At 43.4% G+C, this 14994-nt stretch overlaps 1 protein-coding gene and 1 long non-coding RNA gene across 2 annotated transcripts in view; one reads left to right on the top strand and one right to left on the bottom strand.

Annotated features, from left to right (window-relative positions):
* The window catches only part of LOC308653193 (uncharacterized protein), a 223399-nt gene that overhangs the window by 170347 nt on the left and 38058 nt on the right, over positions 1 to 14994 (top strand). The gene's annotated exons all lie outside the window — the stretch shown is intronic.
* On the bottom strand, positions 9191 to 13961 carry LOC308653195. Its single transcript, XR_014023011.1, has 3 exons — positions 13828 to 13961; positions 13081 to 13322; positions 9191 to 9979 (listed from the first exon to the last, which is right to left on the bottom strand). It is a non-coding gene; the product is annotated as an uncharacterized lncRNA (long non-coding RNA).

Genomic DNA, 14994 nt, shown 5'->3' with positions numbered 1-14994 from the left:
AGGGAAAATTGTAGCAGAATTTGAACCCTGATCTTTTGACCTCTAGTGCATGTCCTTCCTCTGCACTGCGTAACTAACCCTGTAACTATTTGATGAATAAGGGAGTAGGTGGGGCTGGGTGGGATGAATGTGAACAGAAGATTGGAAAACTCAGCAAGCAACTGCTCGCTCTTGGGAAATGAATTAAAAAAATAAAATAAATGACTCCAGACACTCACCTGGGAAAAATCCTTGCTGGAACCCCTGAGGATCTGCTTCAGTCCCCTTACCTGTAGATTTCCTTCACTAGATATCCAGCCTGTGTGTTTAGGGAAAAGGAAAAGCTGAGAACACTCAACTCCATGTTCTTTATCAGTTTCTTTCAGACTAATCATATCCCCTTTGGAGGATTAAAATATATGTCTATGAAGACATTTAAGTGATCCAAATACCACCATCTTGAGATTACTAGTAGTGAACATTTTGGTGAACATTCATCCTTTTATAGTTTTTTTTTCTCCCCAAAGCTTATATATAATTTTTAATGGATTTATTCTAAACAAACTGCTTGGTAATATATTTTTGCCATTTAATAATAAGTCACAAATATCTAGTCAGATCATAAGTAGATCAAATGGGAAAATGAGCACAATGTTTTGACAACATTGAATCTGTTGAGCAACACATTTTATCTGTTGAGATTCCCAAACACTGCTTTCCTCTGACTGCTTCTGGGGCCCAATGGCGCTATTTTACTATTCTCTGCCTGATCTGTTCTGTTTCTAAGATGACCATGGTCATAACATTGTTAAGATATGAGTAATTATAATAGCTGGGAACAACATGTTACATTTTGCTAATCTTTATCTTAGACACTATTATACAAGGGGAGCTCTGTGCTCAGTAGGTAGAGAGGGAACATTTCATACATTTCCTTGCTTCTCCTGGAAGAGATGCAACACTCACGTCATTGCTTTAAAGAAGATATGCAGGATTGGGAAGATCCTGTGACATGCCTGTTTTTTGTTTGTTTGTTTGTTTGTTTTAATTACATCTTCAGAAATCAAATAAGTAAACAAAATGAATCAATGTTCAAAGAGGAGCTTCTTATGGTGGAAGATAAGTAGATTTTATTCATTCGTACAGAGTAGAAACTGGAACCCAGTTTTGGTCTTTCATTTCAGGCTACTGTTCATATCATTTTAAGTCTGTCTTCCTGACTTAAAATGGGTTGGAAAGTTTGGGTGAGTTAGGCTCATTCCATAGGACCCAATGGCCACAAGCAAGCCAGATTCTTTCCCTCCCCACCTCTGCAGCGCGAGTGCTGATAGTGCATTCTGTGTCCCCTCCACAGATGGGCTGACTGCCTGTCATGTCTGTGAACCAGGTTTAATTTGATTAACGTGGGCCACCAATCAGGACAACCTCCCTGCTCAGCCAGGCGAGGGCTGCTGGGCATGGCTGGCTGGAGGGCCAGAGAGAGGTTGTGATTCATTTCTGCCCCAGGCATCCACCTGGCTGGCCTGGTGCAAGTGCTGTGGGACCAGGGGAAAGTGAGAGGCTTCAGGCGCCCTGCCTGTGAGCTGGGCCTCGGGAGTAATAGTGAGAAGAGGGGTGAGAGTCGCAGCTGCTAAGGTCGATATTTATATAATGACTCTCTGTGTTTGAGGCAGGAAGTGAAACTGAGGTTGCGCGGAGACACTTTCCTCCCCCCACCTGCTGCCCACGGCAGCTCCTCATGGGGACAGCCTCAGTGGCTTATGCCGCAGCCTAAGCCAACAGGCCAGGCTTCAGCCCTTTGACTGGGGTGTCAAGAGACAAGGCTTCTTGGGGCCCCTGAGGTTCCCCTCTCTCAGTGACATTGGCCTTTAACTTTCCACCTGGTTCCCTTTATGGTAAAGAGAATCCCCACTGTCCTCTGTAACTTTGCAGGAATGCCTAAAGGACACAGGGGACCATATGTATAAAATGCAAAGTCACCACACATCTCTGCAGAATTAACGTTAAGCTCTTTATTACTTTTCTACAACCTCTTCCACCACCATCCCATGTGGTTTCTATGGATAATTCTTCCCTGACTTTCCCACTTACCTCAAGCAAACTTTCTGCTTCACTTTCCCTTCTTTCCATTCAAACACCAATACTTGTCATGTCTTCTCCTAATCACAGAAAATGTCCCATTTGGTGCCCGCCTTCCCTCTTGCTTAAGACCAGCTTTAGGAATTCCATTCTTACCTGGATGCCTCTTTGCCCTGCTCCCCACCTTAACATGACCTGGTCATAGCTTAACCTCTAAACTTGATGGAGTTCCTGCTTCTCCATGAAGGAAGGACCAGCAGTAGGAGCGCAGCAGCGAGAAACTTGTTGTAACTGTGGCCTTAGAAACCTCCTGAGTCAGAAGCTGCATCTTAGCAAGACCTCCAATGATACTCATGCTTCTTACACTCTGAGAAGCACTGCCTTACCCCCATGATGCTCATTAACAAGTGGAGGAAATAGAGGTCCAAAGATGGAATCAGACAACCACCAGCAAGAGGGAGCCACTAAGATGGAGCCTGGCGGTGAGTCCAGTCCGCATGGTTCTGCTCTGTGTGAGGCCTTTGTGAAGATATAGTTTCAGTTCCAATGCTAGCACCATGAAATAAGGCAGTCTCCCTCCTCTTTTTATATTTACTCTAAAATTCCACTAATGGCTATTTTTTTTTCAATTTATTTTACTAATAGAAAATCAATCCAAATGATTTTCCATCGTCTCCCTTGAGCTCTTCTCTGGGCTATGCTGCCATGCAACTTGCTGAGTTCCTCAGTCAAGTGTGCTTCGGGGATGCTTTCCCACAGTGGATTCAAAGGGGTGCTAAAGTGCTGGCCTGAGAAGGAGAATATGTTATCAGGTGTTTCAGCTACCCCTTAGCCCTGGACATCAAGGAACTTGCCAGGAAAAACTTTGAATGGCAAACTTTGAATCACAAAATGACAAAATCGGGAGACATACAACCTCTGCACATCTCAGATGAAGATGTTGAGTCACAAAAGGAAATAACTTGCTCACATTTGTCCAAGTGAATAGCAGATTTAGGCAGTTCAAATTGCTGGTCTCTTAAGTCAGAGCACTATGTTGTGTACCCCATTAGATGCAATTGACAAACTAAATGGATCAACCACATGTACCAGGTAGAATTTCCATCAGAATTCTGGAGTAAGTCATGAGTAAAGTTGTGGAGCCACTGTCCGAAATGTATAGCCTATCATTATAAATGATCACTGAACCAGAGGGTATCATATTGCCAATGGAATTCCACCCATATAAAGGGCTATCTGCAATCATAAGTGACTAAATCTCACTTCCATATCTGAAACACGTAATAGATAATATTATCATGAAATATAATAATCATAACCTATAATGGAAAAATAATAGAAGAATTTTTAACTAATTAATTTATTTGTTCTTATTTGCTATACATGACAGCAGAATGCATTTCAGTTCATAGTACACAGATGGAGCACAAATTTTCAGTTCTCTGATTTACACTACACAAGGTACATGTATGAAGACACACCATTCGTGTCTTCATACATGTACCTAGGGCAATGATGTCTCTCTCATTCCACCACAATAAAAGAATTTTAACAAGTGAATATTTTTTAAGAAACTAGGTCTAGGGCTGGGGATTTAGCTCAGTTGGTAGAGTGCTTACCTTGCATGTACAGAACCCCGGGTTCAATCCCCAGCACCATACACACAAAAAGAAAAGTAACTAGGTCTAGAGTTTAAGATGGGAATTAGCGAAACTCAGATTTCAATGTTCAAAGATTCAAGTTATCTTTGATTGAATTTTTGTACCAAACTACTCCTTAGTGAAAGAATTTGTTTCATGGTATTGTGTTATCTTTTTAAAGGACCATGGGAACAATACAGTAATAGGTGTTGCAACCTCCTTGAATAGAGGTTATGAACATAAAGGTCTCCAGAAATCAGAAATCCAGAGTCAGTAAGACCTTGACTTGGGCCTTACTTCGCCTTTTAATGAAAGGCCTGGAAGAAGAAGTACAAAGTTATGAAATACCCACTTTTGAAAATGTCACTGAACACTTCTAATCATCATAGTGCCTCATGTTCATATGACATTAATGGTTTTACCATCAATGATGCTCTAGGAACCCCCCAGCACACACACACACACCATGTGGTAAACAGGGAGAGATCTGTCATCCTTAATTGACACAAGGAACCCAAGACACAAGGAGCAGTGTCTTTCGTTATGAAGAATCTGCACAACTCCATGACATGGGGAGGAACACAACCAGTTGTTTTTGATAATCCACTGTCAGTCCCAAGAGTCTATTAAATGCAGTATACAGTTATCCCATTGAATTATGATAAGGACTCTGGGAAAAGACTTTCTCTCTCTTTCTCTTCTCTCTCTCCTCCCCCCTTTCTCTCACTCTCTCTTTCTCTTCCTTCCCACTCTCTCTCCTCTCTCTCTCTCCTCCCCATCCTCTCTCTCCTCTCTCTCTCCCTCTCTTTCTTTCCCCTCCCCCACCTACCTTTCTCTCTCTTTCTCTTCCTCTCTCTCTCTCCACGTACCAGGAAATTGAGAAAGGTCCAGCAACTTGTCTGTGGTCATAAAACTAGAAATCAATGGAGCCAGGACTTGACTGCTGAGTCGACTTAGGTTCAAAGCCGGGGTTCCAGGTCAAGTATTTCTCCTACCTCAATGCTACAGTTGAGGAAATGGATTTAGAGATGTTAATGAACCGATTGTGGAGGTAATAAATCATAGAGAAGGGGTTCAAATTGGAGTCACCTTACTTTAAATCTCAAGGACATAAAGATCTCAGAAAAAAATAGAAAAAAAAGTAACAAGTGAACTTCAGTTTGGGCAAATATAAAGCAGTTCTTTTAGGCAAAATATACTCAAATCTCTATTTATCAAATGATCAACTCTAACATATTCCAACTCAACAAATGCATTTAAGTTTTTTTTCCCTTCTATAAACAGGTACTACATGCAGTCTCTATATGGGTTCCACATAAAATACTCACATGGATCATCTTTTATTTCTTGTTGCTGCCTTTGTATCTTAATTTTAAAAAAGTATTCCTCTTTCCATTATACAAGGGAAAATTAAATTAGTGGCTTATACAACATCCATAGCTAATAGTGGCAGGGCAGATCCTGAAATTGGTTCTGACAGATCTGGACTCCAGGAGCTGCTGATGTTGCAATGCTCACAGGAATGTGGAGTTTCATCAGAAAGAATATGGAAGCCAGATAGAAAAGGTGTGATCCCCTGTTCACATGATTGCAGTGTGTGGGCTGGGGATGGGTGGGGGGACTGGCAGTTCTACTCAAGGACCTTGAAAAAATTTAGTGGAGCTGGGGAGGTGGGAGAAGGACAGAGAAAAACTATTCAAATCATCAATATGATGGAAGTTTATTGATATAAATGTAGATTTAGCAAAATTAGATTTCCTCAATCAAAAAAGAACAGGCTGAGGGGGTATATAGCAATGTTTGGCAGAATGGAACTATGCATTTAATCAGCACATCTCAAAAAAACAGAACTATCCCAGCCTTCCCTTACCCCAAAGTTTGCAAAGTTAATTTGAGAGCAAACAAAAGGAAGTTCTACTTTGCATACTAGATAGCAAATTTAATTAGCATGAGAGGTAGTCAGTAACTGGCCAGTGGTGCAGATGCTCACAAGTTTCATAAAGGATTATTTAAATCTGAGTCTCTCATTAACTCCATATGGGTTTATTTAAGACATGTGGGACCTTCAGAGTCACCCAATCTAACCTACTACCTCATAAAATATCTGGCATCCACTTGGTCACCTCCATTCCAGGGCACAGCATTCCAGTTTTGATAGCTCTACCTGTCAAAAAGTGCTTCCTTAGGTCTCAGCAAAACCTACCACCTTATTATACCCATCTAAATCAATTTCTGTATTTGAGGTTCCACTCAACAAATATGAAGACTCTTCATTTTTACAGCCTTTCAGGTATTCAACTTAAACTTGTACTCTTATTCGTCGAAGGCAATGTCATGAACAGAAATCAGAATTACCCAGTGGTTGTTGAGGGGGACTTCCAAAAAAAGAGTATTATGTGGCCTTTCTAGATTTAGGAGGCTAAAGGAACAAGTGTTGAACTGGGATTCTAGAGACCTAAGTTGTTCTGGGACTTAATGAAGTCCGTGTAAAAATGTTGGCCATTAATTAGCAAATGTATCTTACAGATCAAGAATTTCACATTTCTGGGCCACCATTCTGACAACTATTAAATAAAAGAGTTGAAAAAAAATCAGTCCATGATTTGTTCTGCCCATGATTCTCTGACTTGGATTTTGTTAGGCAGTGGTGGGCTGAGACCCAGACCCACTTCTTCTGACATCCCCTGGAATATGTCCTCCCTGGAAAGAAGCTGTACCAATCACTTTAGGTGAATGCACACCATCAGTGGAAATGTCCTTGAAAATGATGACTGGTCACTGACTCGCCCCCATCATTTCCTATGAACACAGGTTTATCTAGAGATAGGACAGATTTCTTCAGAATTTTTCATTTGTTTCAGCTAATCTGCTTGCTAATAGCCAGAGAAAGATTAATAAGTAGAAACCAATCAATAAATAGAATAGTCAGAAATTTAGTTTTCGATCTTCAAACCAATCCACCGGACAAGGGCCATTCCCCAGATGTGTGGAGGGCCAGTGGCCTTGTTCTCGTCTCTACACGAATGTGATTTACATAAGCAAAGGTGTTTTCTGTCTATGGAAACCCCATAAAGAATCATGAAACATGGGAGGGGCCGCAGGCACTTGTGTAGAAGGAGGTAAACTGGGCAAGGGAGACCACATCATTGGCTCAAGGCTCCCAAGGTCTCCTGACTGGTAGATACCACCTCTAAGACTGAGTTGGCTCTCTAGGGTTCCAGGGCTGTGAGAAATCTAACCTCATAATTTACGAAGCAGCTACTACACACCAGGCTCTGTGCCAAACTCTTCTATACATATGATTCCCTTTAATTTGTGTCAGAAGCTCGGCGGTTGGGGGTGGGGGGGGGGGCTGGAGTAGTGGCTCAGTGGTAGAGCACTTGCCTAGCATGTGTGAGGCACTGGGTCCGATTCTCATCACTGTATATAAATAAATAAAATAAAGTTCCATTGCCAAATAGAAAACATTTAAAAAGAAAAGAAGAAGAAGCTCTGTCAGGGGCAGGGGATTTCACCATCTTGTTAAGGATTTTATTATTAACACCCCATTTTGTGGGGGAGGATGTCCTTTTTAAATTTTTTTATTTGTTAACATCCCCATTTATTTAATAGTGCTTTCAACCTTTCTGTGCCTTTATGTTTTCTTTTTTTTTAATTTGTTCTAATTAGTTATACATGACAGTAGAATGTATTTTGACACATTGTACATAAATGGAGCACAATTTCTCATTCCTCTGGCTGTACATGGTGCAGAGTCACACAGGTAGTGTAGTCATACATGTATATAAGGTAATAATGTCTGTTTCATTCCACTGTCATTCTAACCCCACACCCCCTCCTCTCCCCCGACTCCCCTCTGCCCAATCCAATGTTCCTTCATTCTTCCCTACCCCGCTCCCCATTATGGATCAGCATGTGTTTATCAGAGAAAACATCTGGACTTTGGTTTTGGGAATTGGCTTATTTCGCTTAGCATGATATCCTCTAGCTCCATCCATTTACCTGAAATGCTATGATTTCATTTTTCTTTAAGGCTGAGTAATATTTTATTTTATATATGTACCACATTTTTTAATCCATTCATCCATTGAAAGACATCTAGGTTGGTTCCTTAGTTTAGTTATTGAAACGTCACCATTTTAAAGATGAAGAAATGAAAGCTCAGAGAAAAATTGACTTGACCAAAGTGAAAAAAAAAAAGGACTTGGAAATAGCAGAGCTGACCTTTGAGCCCAGGTAACCTGATGTCAAGTTGGGTGTTCTTCCCAAGAGAGCACAGATGCCTCAGTTTAGCCTCTTACGAACCTAAAATAAAATTGAGCCTAATCCCTTCAAAAGCACAAAGTAAAATTTGAGGAATAATTTCCTAATGCCCATCCTTTTTGCCATTCAAAGCCTTCAGAAAGGTTTAGACTATGAAGTCTCTGCTTACAAAAGTAACACTGAATGAAAATCGTAAAGGATTCCACTGACCATGCAACAATGACAAGGGCAATTTGTAAATTTCATGGGAATTGTGAAAGCTTTGCAGAAGACATGATTTTCCTAAACTTCCTGTGTCCCTAGAGAATGGTTAGTTTGAGTTTGAGAGAACGAAAGACCAAAGTAGACCTGCAGAGAACAGCTTCCAAGAAGGAGCACCCGCCTGTCTGGTGGGGTGCCTGGGGCCCTTCACCTCTAGTTTCTGGACCTCTACGGTTCTGTCCCTTTCCACCTCCCCGTCACCCCAGCTTTGCAAAGACAAAGAACACACTACTAGCCCTCAAGTCAAGGGACATTGCTTCTGGCCAACGTTCTGACAGTCGCGGACGATAACTGGATAAGCTCCTCTTCACTTGGATTTCCCTGTATGTAAAATAGTAGGGATGGCAAAGATGACACCTAGGACCCCTTCCCCTTGGACACAATCTCTTCCTCCCTTCCATTCCCGTTCCCTCTTCTCTTGCACCCAGCCCCAGTGAGGGTGCTGCAGCCCAGAGCAGCCTGGGGGACTCCCCGCCACTGCCACTGCAGCCCTTCCACCACAGCTGCAGGGCCACAGCTGCCTCCCTGCACTGCTGACCTCTCCCATTTGCCTATGCAGATGAGGGGATGCTTGAATAAGGTCTGCCAAAAGAACAAAGGCCCTCCTTCCTCACATTCTTTTTAGACTTCAAGTTTCCTAAGCCAAGGAGTAACCAAGAAAGGACTCCCTATCCAACCCCCTCCTCCTTAGGGATTCACCCCCACACACACACTGCATTTCACCTGCACACGAAGGGCTGAGTTTGGGCGAAGGATGATTGCTTTGCATTTTCAGTTTGGTTTTCCATGTCATAATTCTTTTTGGCCTTCCTATGCAATACACACACACACACACACACACACACACACACACACACACTCATCATTCTAATAGATAGACACTGGTCACTGGATGCTCAGTAGTCTTGAGAAAGATGAGCTCGCATTGTTGTGGCTCCTCACAGACCACCTCTGGAGACTGGTGGGAGTCAGGCAAACTCTTAAAGTTCTGATTCTAAAACGTGTTCTCCATGAGTCTTCCCTCATTTGTCCTTGCTCCGGCACCCCATTTGGAATTCTTGTGGCCTCTTCCATATCACTCATATTTTATACATCTCAAAGGCACAGTTGACAGTAGGGCTGGGTCAGGATTGTTTGGAACACTGTCATCCAGGTAGACTTTGAACTTCTGGGGGCAAGGACGGTGATGTGACCATGTTAACAGACTTCACTGGCCTAGCTCAAGGCAAATACTAAATATGAACAGGTTTCAGTAATGGATTCAGTAATTCCTAGGGCGCCAGACACTTTTCTTTCCTAGGTTCCTGCCTTGGAGAAGATGCACGAGCTGTTTAAGGGTTAAATGGAAGCTTTATGATTCATTTGGTCCCACCCCAAGAAGCTTCTTGCAGCTCCTGTTGACTTCTCTTGTTACCAAGCATAAAATAAACATCATCATTTCCCTTTTACCTATTTTCTAGGTCCCCTGGGTTGCACTCCCTTGCTGGGCTTTTTTTCTTTCTGATCCACCATTCTTTGAATGTATTTATTTGCATTCCCTCAACTGTGTACCCCAATCAGATTAATTTGAGATTTATAGTTAACCTTATTTGAAGCTCAGATGCTGGAGCTGTCCTGTTTCCTGTCCCAACAAGTACTCCTTTATTTATATCTTTATTAATTCATCAAATAACTCATTGGCAGTTCAGACAGTGGGGAATACAAACTTGAGAGTGTTCACTTCCCCAAATGCAAGGCAATCCTCCATCCTCGTGTAGCTAGGGAAGGAGACACACAGAGAAATAGTTACAACAACAATACCAGGCAAATGGCAATAAAAGCCCTAAAAGAGGAGGCCAAACAATCCCATATTACATATACTCTGTGGGAAGAGGTTGCTCCCCTGGGAGGGAAGGGGAGGGGAGGTTCAGGAAAGATGTCACAGGGGAGCTGTCACTTGAAAGTGGGCCTTAAAGAATGAAGTTGGATTTGCACTTGCTGGGCTAGAAGAATTGAGCAGAGGGGAAAACATATAAGCAAAGACTGGAGATGGAAAAGTACAGGAGAAGGAAGGGTGAGTAGTTCACCCAGGCTGTAGAGTTACATGCACAGACGGGAGCACAGAACAGGAAGGTTGGGCTCCAGGTGGGGTGGAATGGAGCAGGAGGAGACTGGGGAAGGGAGGCCAGTTGGGAGGTTATTGCAACTACCTGAGTGAGATGTGAGAGGGCGGAGGCGGTAAAAATGGAGGGAAGAAAAGGGCGTGAGAAATAATCAGAAATGCTGAAATTCTTCCAAATCTCCGTGACTAATTCTCTGCCGTATCTCATACACCTGTTTTTATTATAGGCCTCGACTCGCTTTCCCTGCCCCCTCTTTGGAAGTTATCTTTTTATCTTCCTGGTGCATGACTTTCTGCCCAATTACTTGTCTTCAACCTATCAGAGCAGGTCAACCATGCAGCTCAGAAGTCTCACTGTCACACTTGGCCTAGGTTGCCCCGGGGCACTGTCTCTGTCCTTAGCTCTTCATCTGCATCCCCAGAGAACAATCCAGGCTCTCACATGCAAGTTTGCTCAGAAGGTGAAACCTGAACAAGGACTTTAGCACAGGATGGGGGAGGAAGAGGAGGAGGGATTGAGGCGGAGCCCTGGGCAGACTTCTCTTAGTCAATTTATCTGGCCTTGGCTTCACCACATCACATTCTTCCAGGATGGCCAAGCAAGAGGGACAAAGACAACTGGAGCCTGGGCAAAGGAAGGGAAATCAGGAGGAAGAATGGGCTCCACTTGGACCTGGGGAACCAATCTAGCATTATAACCACCAACAGTCCTGAAAGTCACTGGCAAAAAAAAAAAAAAAGTCAGAGCAGAGAAAGTAAAAGCTGGCTCTGTCTCTACTGAGCAAAGGTAGAGACACTTGGGTCTCTCGCACTCTTTGGGTTTCAGTTGTACCTTTTATAAAACAGGGATTAGAAGGACATCTACCTTATCTACTTGCTGAGCTGTTTTTACAGCTAGAAAAAGTTAAGTGACTAGGAAAAGCATTGAAATGACAGGCTTGTTCTCATTCATTTCCAGTCTCATTCCCTAGGATAGGTAGACGTGGAGAGAAGCAAGAGAAATGGAGGTGCCTGGAGAGCAGAGGCTGTGGAGGCCCACAACAAACTAGCATGATGGACTTTGTGAGGCATCTACCCTAGTACCCTCATTTGACAGATGAGGAAGCCAAAGCCAAATTCCCAAGAGGGGATAAATGATCACCAGGTAAGGCAGAAAATAAGCCCAGGTTCTGAGGATCCCACAACAGTGTTCTTTCTACCCCACGACCTCGGCTTTCTAAACAGAAGTTGTTTAGGGTGGAGACCATGGCCCAGGGGCCAACTCACTTGGCTCCTGATTTACTAGTGAATAATTACATAACTGGAACTAAAGAAGCGTTGGCTAGATAATCATTTCCAAAGATCCAGAGCGTTAATATCCCAAAAGGAAAGTCTCAGTTCCAACTTTGGGGATTCCTGTCACTCTTCTCTCATTCTCAGGCATTATTTAGCTCCAGGACAAAAAGAAAAGATGACTTCTCCTAGGAGCTAGGAACAGGTAGCTGACACACAGGAAAGGCTTTTAAGGTGCCACCTCTCGGGCAAACATTTAGCATGCACCTCCCCTTATTTAATCTCCAAAAAATTCTGAGAGATTAATTATCTCAGTATTCTCATATTTACAGGTTACTCAGGGAAAAAGCAAGTATGTTGGGTCAGAAACTTGTGCCTGGTTGTGACTCTCAAGACCTCTCTAAATCACAGCAGTAAACTAGCATGACAGTTCAATATTTTTCATGGGGAACTGCAGCTTCTGCTCCAAATCTTTTTAGAATGGGCCCCTCCACCCTCCATAGGATCAGAACTGTTGAATGACATGACCCTTTCACCCATGAGAAACTATAAATGCAGAATCTCTCTGCTTCTTCCACTAGCTCATGTTTTAGTCTTCTGTGATTCATCATTGCCCAAGAATTTTCCTAGGACAGCACTGTGCTGGGATCCAAGAGGCTGAACTGTACCCCAGTCTTCAAAGTTTTAAAAAGTAGACAGGTGGCCAAGGAGCATACTATTAGATAACTCCAATCAAAGGAAGACAGTTGTGTCACAGGGAAAAGCAGAGATATGTATCTGGAGACATAGAGGTAGAATAGTAGAGAAGGGAACATATCCACATAAGGAGAGGGTCCAAAGTATCCTAGGCAAGCAGGGGAGGATGCTCGGGGTAGAGGAGATTGCAGGGAGAGAAGAAGCTGCAGTTCAGGCCAGTAAGAGTTTGGGGCCAGACCCTGAGGCTATGTCAGGCACTTGATTCTTCCCAGAGTTTTCTAGTCCTGGTTCATGCCAGATGGAGGTGGCACCCTTGCATGGCCTCTTAGAGCCTCAGTTTCCCTTTCTGTAGAATAGAAGCCATGAATATTGCCTCTAAAGAAACTTGTGTAAGGTTGTTCCTGGGGGATTCAATAGTGAATGCTTTGCGCTCCTTCAGGTTAGGATGCAAAGGGAATGCAAATCACAGTTACTTATAATAGCAGAAAACTGTGGCTCTGAAAAGACACTGCTGCTGCCGCCAAGCACTCCCTCTGGAAATCCTGAAAACCTGCTGCCACGGGGCTGTGCCCAGATCCCAGCTGGAAGCAGGCTTATCTCTTCTCAGCTCCTGGCGCTCCTTCCGATCCTGCCAGGATGTTCCTCATACAACAAACACTAAGCTCCCTGCATAATTCCACCTACGGAGAAGGAAGCTCCGCACCCTTCTACCCTCTCCGTTGTGAGAATCAAGCTGAGTTCTAAACTCCCAGGTCGTGACAGACTCCTTTCATATCATTAGCATCTCACCAGATAGCACTGTCAAAGTGGGATCTTCAGAGCTGGGAATGACAAGGTTTGAGAACTAATCCGAGGTCCCACAAATCTCCTAACATTGCCCTTCCTTGATGGAGCAGCCTCTTCCCTGCACCAAACATGTGCAGGACATGAAGGACTCAGGACTCAGTCGAGGAAGGCTTGGACAGGGCAGGGCAGTGTGACACCTGGCCCCAGAAGGAGAGATAGGGTCCTATTGTCAGCAGAATTTCGTTCTATAAGATAAAAAAGGAAAAGACAACATTGGTTTCAATTTTTAAAATCTTTTTCTAAATGCAATTGGAACCATTTTTTTCAAATGTAATCATTTATAAGACCTCATAGGTACAATTGGAGCCCACCCATTGTGGATCCCCTTCGGGATTTCAGAAGGATCCTAAAACAGTGCTTCTCAAACTTTAATGCATAGTGGACTGAGTTAAATGCAGGTTCCAACTTAGAGATCTAGGAGGAGACCTGAAACCTTGCATTTCTTATAAGTTCCTAGCTGATGTCTATGCCACTGATCCATGGACCAAATTTTTAGTAGCAAGGGTCTGGAGCTCTAAGACTTATAGTTTGCAAATCACTGGGTTTTAAGATAGGGAGACAGTGAGCCTGCCTCTCCCCAGCCCCAGAGATAGTAAATCCAGGCTCTTGGATTAGATTCTGCTTCCCTGGGCTAAAGTCAGCCTCTACCATCAACTCCAAGTCAAGATCCTAGGATTACATCCTTCTTACCTCCTTCTGACTCTAAGTGTCTATCATCTCCACTGACAGGGAAAATTCCTAAGAGTCCTGGCCATGAGGAAGAGCTTTAAGGCATAGGCTTCACTCCAACAGAAAAGTACAAAAGGTTCAGGTCAGCCTCCTCCCACCCCACCTGCCACTGCAAAGCACAGAAGACCGACAGAGAGTAATCAGCCACTGCACTAACTGGCACTTGGAAAGGAGGCTCTGGTGTCAGCCACCTTCTCCCTGTCCTCTCCTAGCCCCAGCTGATGGAGGTCATTCCCCCCACATACCCTCTATCCTCCAGGCCCACCCCCTTTAGGGACTGAGATGCTCCCACTGAGGTTAAGAGTATTTTTAGCTACGCCATGTGGGCCCATGCTTAGTCAACCCTCTCTGGACATTAATCTTGGATTCCACAAATGCCAGTTCTTCTGATCCAGGAGGCTCAGAGGTGACAGGGAAATCTGAGTACATTGGAAAATGCAGTGCATGGCCTCTTGAGGATTTTGTCTGAATGCACACACAACAAAAAAACAACAACAGAAACACTTAATGCTAAGAAAATGTTTCAGCATTTCCAGAATACTTCATATGGCCTTGCCTCATTTGGTCTTCCCAAGAAGCTTATGGGGAAGATAAGTCATAAACTCTTCTTAATTTTTTTTTAGTGAAAAGTAACTTGGCAAGATGATATTGACAGCAAGTGGTCCACCTGAGTCTTCAATGTTGAGGTCCAAGTTCAGTGCCCTTTATTATCACCCCACTCTCTCCCCTGCCATGAAGCCATAACCTTTTGCTTCTTCCTCTAGCTTGGTCTAATTCTTGGTTAAACATTGCAAGGAGAAGTATCTACAGCCCTTCATATTAAAAGCACGGGGTCATAAACACTCTTAAGAAATGGAAGACTGGAAACAAGAAAGAATGAAACAGGTTGTATTGATCTTGATCCTGGCAAGAAGCAGAGGGCACACTCAATGGGAAGTGAGATAAACTAGATAATTTACAAAGGTGCAGGCAGGGATAAGGAAAAACAAGAGATGGTAACACACACACCCTGAGGCTTACAAGTGGGAGCTTTTACAGCCCTTGGCCTGAAAGCCTGAAGGCCTTTCCAGAACCTGGAAAGTGCTGGTAAGCTTAAGAGAGGGCTGCCTAATCGCAGCTACGGACTTC

Source organism: Spermophilus citellus (assembly GCF_964194105.1).
Source record: "Spermophilus citellus genome assembly, chromosome: 7".
In the NCBI taxonomy this organism is placed as follows: domain Eukaryota; kingdom Metazoa; phylum Chordata; class Mammalia; order Rodentia; family Sciuridae; genus Spermophilus; species Spermophilus citellus.
This window is presented reverse-complemented; position numbering and strand designations above follow the sequence as displayed.